Source organism: Schistocerca gregaria, chromosome 4 (genome assembly GCF_023897955.1).
Source record: "Schistocerca gregaria isolate iqSchGreg1 chromosome 4, iqSchGreg1.2, whole genome shotgun sequence".
Taxonomy (NCBI): domain Eukaryota; kingdom Metazoa; phylum Arthropoda; class Insecta; order Orthoptera; family Acrididae; genus Schistocerca; species Schistocerca gregaria.
In genome coordinates, this window is record NC_064923.1 from 398,068,596 (window position 1) to 398,074,547 (window position 5,952).

General features: G+C 41.2%; 1 non-coding gene across 1 annotated transcript; it reads right to left on the reverse strand.

Moving 5' to 3' along the window:
* Window positions 1-593: 593 nt before the first annotated feature.
* Window positions 594-668, reverse strand: Trnas-cga (transfer RNA serine (anticodon CGA)). The gene has a single exon. It is a non-coding gene; the product is annotated as a tRNA-Ser (tRNA).
* Window positions 669-5,952: the final 5,284 nt, after the last annotated feature.

A 5,952-nucleotide genomic window follows, 5' to 3' on the forward strand; every position in this document is an offset into this window, starting at 1 on the left:
GACTACTGTTACCTCACATATTCCTACATTTCTTTGGAACTCAAAGTGATCTTATAACTTGGTCTGCGTCTGCCAGTTTTTCCACTCTTCTGTAAGTAATCTGTGTTAGCATTTTTCAACTATGACATATCAAAATGATAGTTCAGCCCCTGTTAGCGCTGCTTTCTTTTGAACTGGAATTATTACATTCTTCTTGAAGTCTAGTGGTATTTCACTTACCTCATACATAATGAGATTTTCACTCTGCAGCGGAGTGTGCGCTGATATGAAACTTCCTGGCAGATTAAAACTGTGTGCCCGACCGAGACTCGAACTCGGGACCTTTGCCTTTCGCAGGCAAGTGCTCTACCAACTGAGCTACCGAAGCACGACTCACGCCCGGTACTCACAGCTTTACTTCCGCCAGTATCCGTCTCCTACCTTCCAAACTTTACAGAAGCTCTTCTGCGAACCATGCAGAACTAGCACTCCTGAAAGAAAGGATACTGCGGAGACATGGCTTAGCCACAGCCTGGGGGATGTTTCCAGAATGAGATTTTCACTCTGCAGCGGAGTGTGCGCTGATATGAAACTTCCTGGCAGATTAAAACTGTGTGCCCGACCGAGACTCGAACTCGGGACCTTTGCCTTTCGCGGGCAAGTGCTCTACCAACTGAGCTACCGAAGCACGACTCACGCCCGGTACTCACAGCTTTACTTCTGCCAGTATCCGTCTCCTACCTTCCAAACTTTACAGAAGCTCTTCTGCGAACCATGCAGAACTAGCACTCCTGAAAGAAAGGATACTGTGGAGACATGGCTTACCTCATACATCTTGCATGGCAGTTGGAATAGTTTTGATGGCTCTCTCAATGATATCAGTAGTTCTGAGAGAATGTTATCTAGTGCAGGGACCTTGTTTCAACTTTTGTTATACAGGGTGTTACAAAAAGGTACGGCCAAACTTTCAGGAAACATTCCTCATACACAAAGAAAGAAAATATGTTATGTGGACATGTGTCCGGAAACTTACTTTCCATGTTAGAGCTCATTTTATTACTTCTCTTCAAATCACATTAATCATGGAATGGAAACACGCAGCAATAGAACGTACCAGTGTGACTTCAAACACTTTGTTACAGGAAACATTCAAAGTGTCCTCCGTTAGCAAGGATACATGCATCCACCCGCCGTCGCATGGAATCCCTGATGCGCTAATGCAGCCCTGGAGAATGGCGTATTGTACCACAGCCGTCCACAATACAAGCACAAAGAGTCTCTACATTTGGTACCGGGGTTGCGTAGACAAGGGCTTTCAAATGCCCCCATAAGTAAAAGTCAAGAGGGTTGAGGTCAGGAGAGTGTGGAGGCCATGGAATTGGTCTGCCTCTACCAATCCATCGGTCACTGAATCTGTTGTTGAGAAGCGTATGAACACTTCGACTGAAATGTGCAGGAGCTCCATCGTGCATGAACCACATGTTGTGTCGTACTTGTAATGGCACATGTTCTAGCAGCTCAGGTAGAGTATCCCGTATGAAATCATGATAACATGCTCCATTGAGCGTACATAGGTGGAAGAACATGGGGCCCAATCAAGACATCGCAACAATGCCTGCCCAAACGTTCATTGAAAATCTGTGTTGATGACGTGATTGCACAATTGCATGCGGATTCTCGTCAGCGCACACATGTTGATTATGAAAATTTACCATTTGATCTCGTTGGAATGAAGCCTCATCCGTAAAGAGAACATCTGCACTGAAATGAGGCTTGACACATTGTTGGATGAACCATTCGCAGAAGTGTACTCGTGGAGATCAATCAGCTGCTGATAGTGCCTGCACACGCTGTACATGGTACGGAAACAACTGGTTCTCCCGTAGCACTCTCCATACAGTGACATGGTCAACGTTACCTTGTAGAGCAGCAACTTGTCTGACGCTGACATTAGGGTTATCGTCAACTGCACAAAGAACTGCCTCATCCATTGCAGGTGTCCTCACCGTTCTAGGTCTTCCCCAGTTGCGAGTCATATGCTGGAATGTTCCGTGCTCCCTAAGACACTGATCAATTGCTTCGAATGTCTTCCTGTGAGGACACCTTCGTTCTGGAAATCTGTCTCAATACAAATGTACCGCACCACGGATATTGCCCCGTGCTAATCCATACATCAAATGGGCATCTGCCAACTCCGCATTTGTAAACATTGCACTTACTGCAAAACCACGTTCGTGATGAACACTAACCTGTTGATGCTACGTACTGATGTGCTTGATGCTAGTACTGTAGAGCAATGAGTCGCGTGTCAACACAAGCACCGAAGTCAACATTACCTTCCTTTCATTGGGCCAGCTGGCGGTGAATCAAAGAAGTACAGTACATACTGACGAAACTAAAATGAGCTCTAACATCGAAATTAAGCGTTTCCAGACACATGTCCACATAACATCTTTTCTTTATTTGTGTGTGAGGAATGTTTCCTGAAAGTTTGGCCGTACCTTTTTGTAACACCCTGTATATTTTACGTCACAGTCAGCTACTTACATCTAGAGTTCAGTAACCTATCGATGAACAGATAACAACCAACATTAACAATACTAGTCATAAACTTTTATACAGATTAATAGAAATTTTATTTAAATGTAGTTTCAGATGGAAAGAAATTAATCATTTAAGCGATTGAAATTGGGCACAACTTCTTTGCAGTAATATTAACAGCAATACATGTAAAATACATCATACACATCATTTTACGAAGTAGACAACATTTCTTGCACATTACTCTGAGTTGGTGGTTTCCTCTTTTTCTTCATTTAGACATGCAGGAAAATCAAAGACTGATGGTGCAGCATCTGATTTCAGTTTCCTTCCAATACCAGAGGCCTCAGTATCAAACCTTTCAGACAAAAACTGTTTGCCATGTAGTGTTGTGGAGTCATTTCTTTTGAAATTTTCCAACTTCAAATCAGGGCTCCAAACATTTCTACGCACTTCATCTTTGGGAAAACTGTAAACAGTTTAGAGACTGCATAAAAACAAGTTATGAAACCAAACAGAAAAAGGAAAGACCTTGCAATTAATATTCCACAAATTTATGCATATCCTTTTACAAGATTGATATACAGAATAATGATACTCCCCATTCACTTCATAATATTGAGACACAAATAAATACCCTCATAGCTGCTTGTAAGTCTTCTGAGTTGTATGGCTGAAGTCGCATGAAACTTTTCAGTTCTTGGCGTTTTGTCCAGAATTGCACTAGCCACTTTCAGAGGTGCTCCTGGAATGCTGAGTCTTGCCAACAGACAAATCAGAAGTGTGAGAGCGACTTAAATATTTGTGTAAAGTGGGTTTGGTCTAGTTTACATGTGATCAGCAGAGATAGAGTAGAATCTTTACTTCCCTTTCAGTAAGCTTTCCATGCGGTTGGATTCATCAGTGTGTCAAATACATAAAACAATATAATATTAATTATTTTATGTAAATATGGTTAAGCTAAAATAGTAATACAGTAATCATACATACAGTGACACTATGTAGTGTTAATATATTAATAATCAGACTCAGATGACAGTTAGGCAATATTTCCATGAGCATTGAGGCAATCATCCTGCCAATGCACCAGATTGGAAATACTCATTTGGTAAAACTGTGTCCTGCTGCGTGAAAAAGTCTGTAACTGAGATCAGGACTTAGTCTCCCAGTTGAGGCTGGCCTCCCAGTTGAACTGGCATCTTTTGTTCAACTGCAACCAGTACGGGATTTGGTGCACCATTCCACAATAGTGGTTTTTGACAGGCATGCTGCACCATACACACTCTTCTTTATCTGATGGATGTCTACTGGTGTTTGCCCTTCAGCAGGCAAGGAAAGAATAACAGCAGGGTGGTCCTGTCGGACACATTTGGTAATGTCACCAACATAGTTCATATTACCGCATTTATCATATGCAAATTAGAAAGACATGAATGTCACACTAATCCCTTGCCAACAAGTCTGTGCTTGTATACCCATATTGGAGATATATATGCTGTAGCAGTGCCCTCAGGTGAAAACTTTTTGATTGCCCCTTATACATTACGATAATCACAAATACAAAGAATCAAATGTAATTATTTATCAACTTAAGAATCTATGTGGAAAAAAGCGTAAATAATCTGAGCTTGTGATAAAATCTTCTTAGGTGATCAGGCGAGTGCTGGCATCATCTTGTCACAATGTTTCAGTAAGTTTCATACCCATTATCTCTGCCTGAAGATGAAACTTATAAAACCTTGCAATAAGGTGACACCATCACTCAGCTGATCACCCAAGAAGATTTTACCATTGGAATATGCTGACAAGGCCTCCATTTGTATATAATCTATACTTACATATTACTGTCACACAAATATAGCCGTAGTTCATAGTGTAGTTATCAGCTGCTTATTGCATATATCTTGTGTCTCACTGGATACAAACCTATCAATTGGGTATTATGGTGTACATTTGAACCACACTTGTATGGTATGCTTAAAGCTATTCGTGAGGAGATTGCTCATTGTCTTTGGGATTTTGTTGTAGAATTTTCAACTTATATACTTATCGCTCTTATGTGTTAATGCCGGGCTTGAGTACAGATGATCTAGGTTGCTATTGTTTTCAGTGTTATGGACATCCACTTGGGAACATAAGTTAAAATTCTTTGTTTTCTTTAGCATATTTTTAACAAGTGTAGATATACATACCAGGCAATGTCATTATCTTTAGTTCTTTAAACTGATTTCTGCAGATTTGTCTTGGTGCTAGACCTAATCTATGTGTAACTGCTTTCTTCTACCACTTGAAGATGGCGCTTGAACCTACTGAGTTACCTCAGAGTATTACTACACACTGCAGTTGTTATTGAAAGAAAACAAAAGTACGAGCCAGTTTGCTGCCTAAATAATTTGTATGTCTACCCATGTAACCTTTTGATCTGCATGAAAACCCAGTAATTTCACATTTTTTATATCTTGTTTGAATCTCTTAATGGAGAAATAAATATCTTCAGTTTTTATTTTACTTATAAATCAAAGACTGCCACTGCATCAGTCACTGCTCATCTCAGTTACTACTTTGTTGTACTCTAAGACATCTTGTTGAGTTTTTGCTTGTGTAGTTAGTGTCATGTCTTCAGCATAAAAGTATATTGTCACATGGCATGTAATTTGGGCCGGCCGCGGTGGTCTCGCGGTTCTAGGCGCACAGTCCGGAACCGTGCGACTGCTACGGTCGCAGGTTCGAATCCTGTCTCGGGCATGGATGTGTGTGATGTCCCTAGGTTAGTTATGTTTAAGTAGTTCTAAGTTCTAGGGAACTAATGACCACAGCAGTTGAGTCCCATAGTGCTCAGAGCCATGTAATTTGGGAAGGTTTTGATACACACAGTGAATGAGAAAGGCCCAAGCACTGAACCTTGTGGGAATCCTCTCTTTATTTTCATGGGTGTCCATTTTTGATTGTTTGCTTTTACTAATTGTACCCTGTTTCTTAAGTATGACTGAAGTAGTTACAACAGCTTGTCTACAGCACCATAATGCTCTAACTTTATATATATATATATATATATATATATATATATATATATATATATATCCTCCCCCCATGAACCATGGACCTTGCCGTTGGTGGGGAGGCTTGCGTGCCTCAGCGATACAGATGGCTGTACCGTAGGTGCAACCACAACGGAGGGGTATCTGTTGAGAGGCCAGACAAACGTGTGGTTCCTGAAGAGGGGCAGCAGCTTTTTCAGTAGTTGCAGGGGCAACAGTCTGGATGATTGACTGATCTGGCCTTGCAACATTAACCAAAACGGCCTTGCTGTGCTGGTACTGCGAACGGCTGAAAGCAAGGGGAAACTACAGCCGTAATTTTTCCCGAGGACATGCAGCTTTACTGTATGATTAAATGATGATGGCATCCTCTTGGGTAAAATATTCCGGAGGT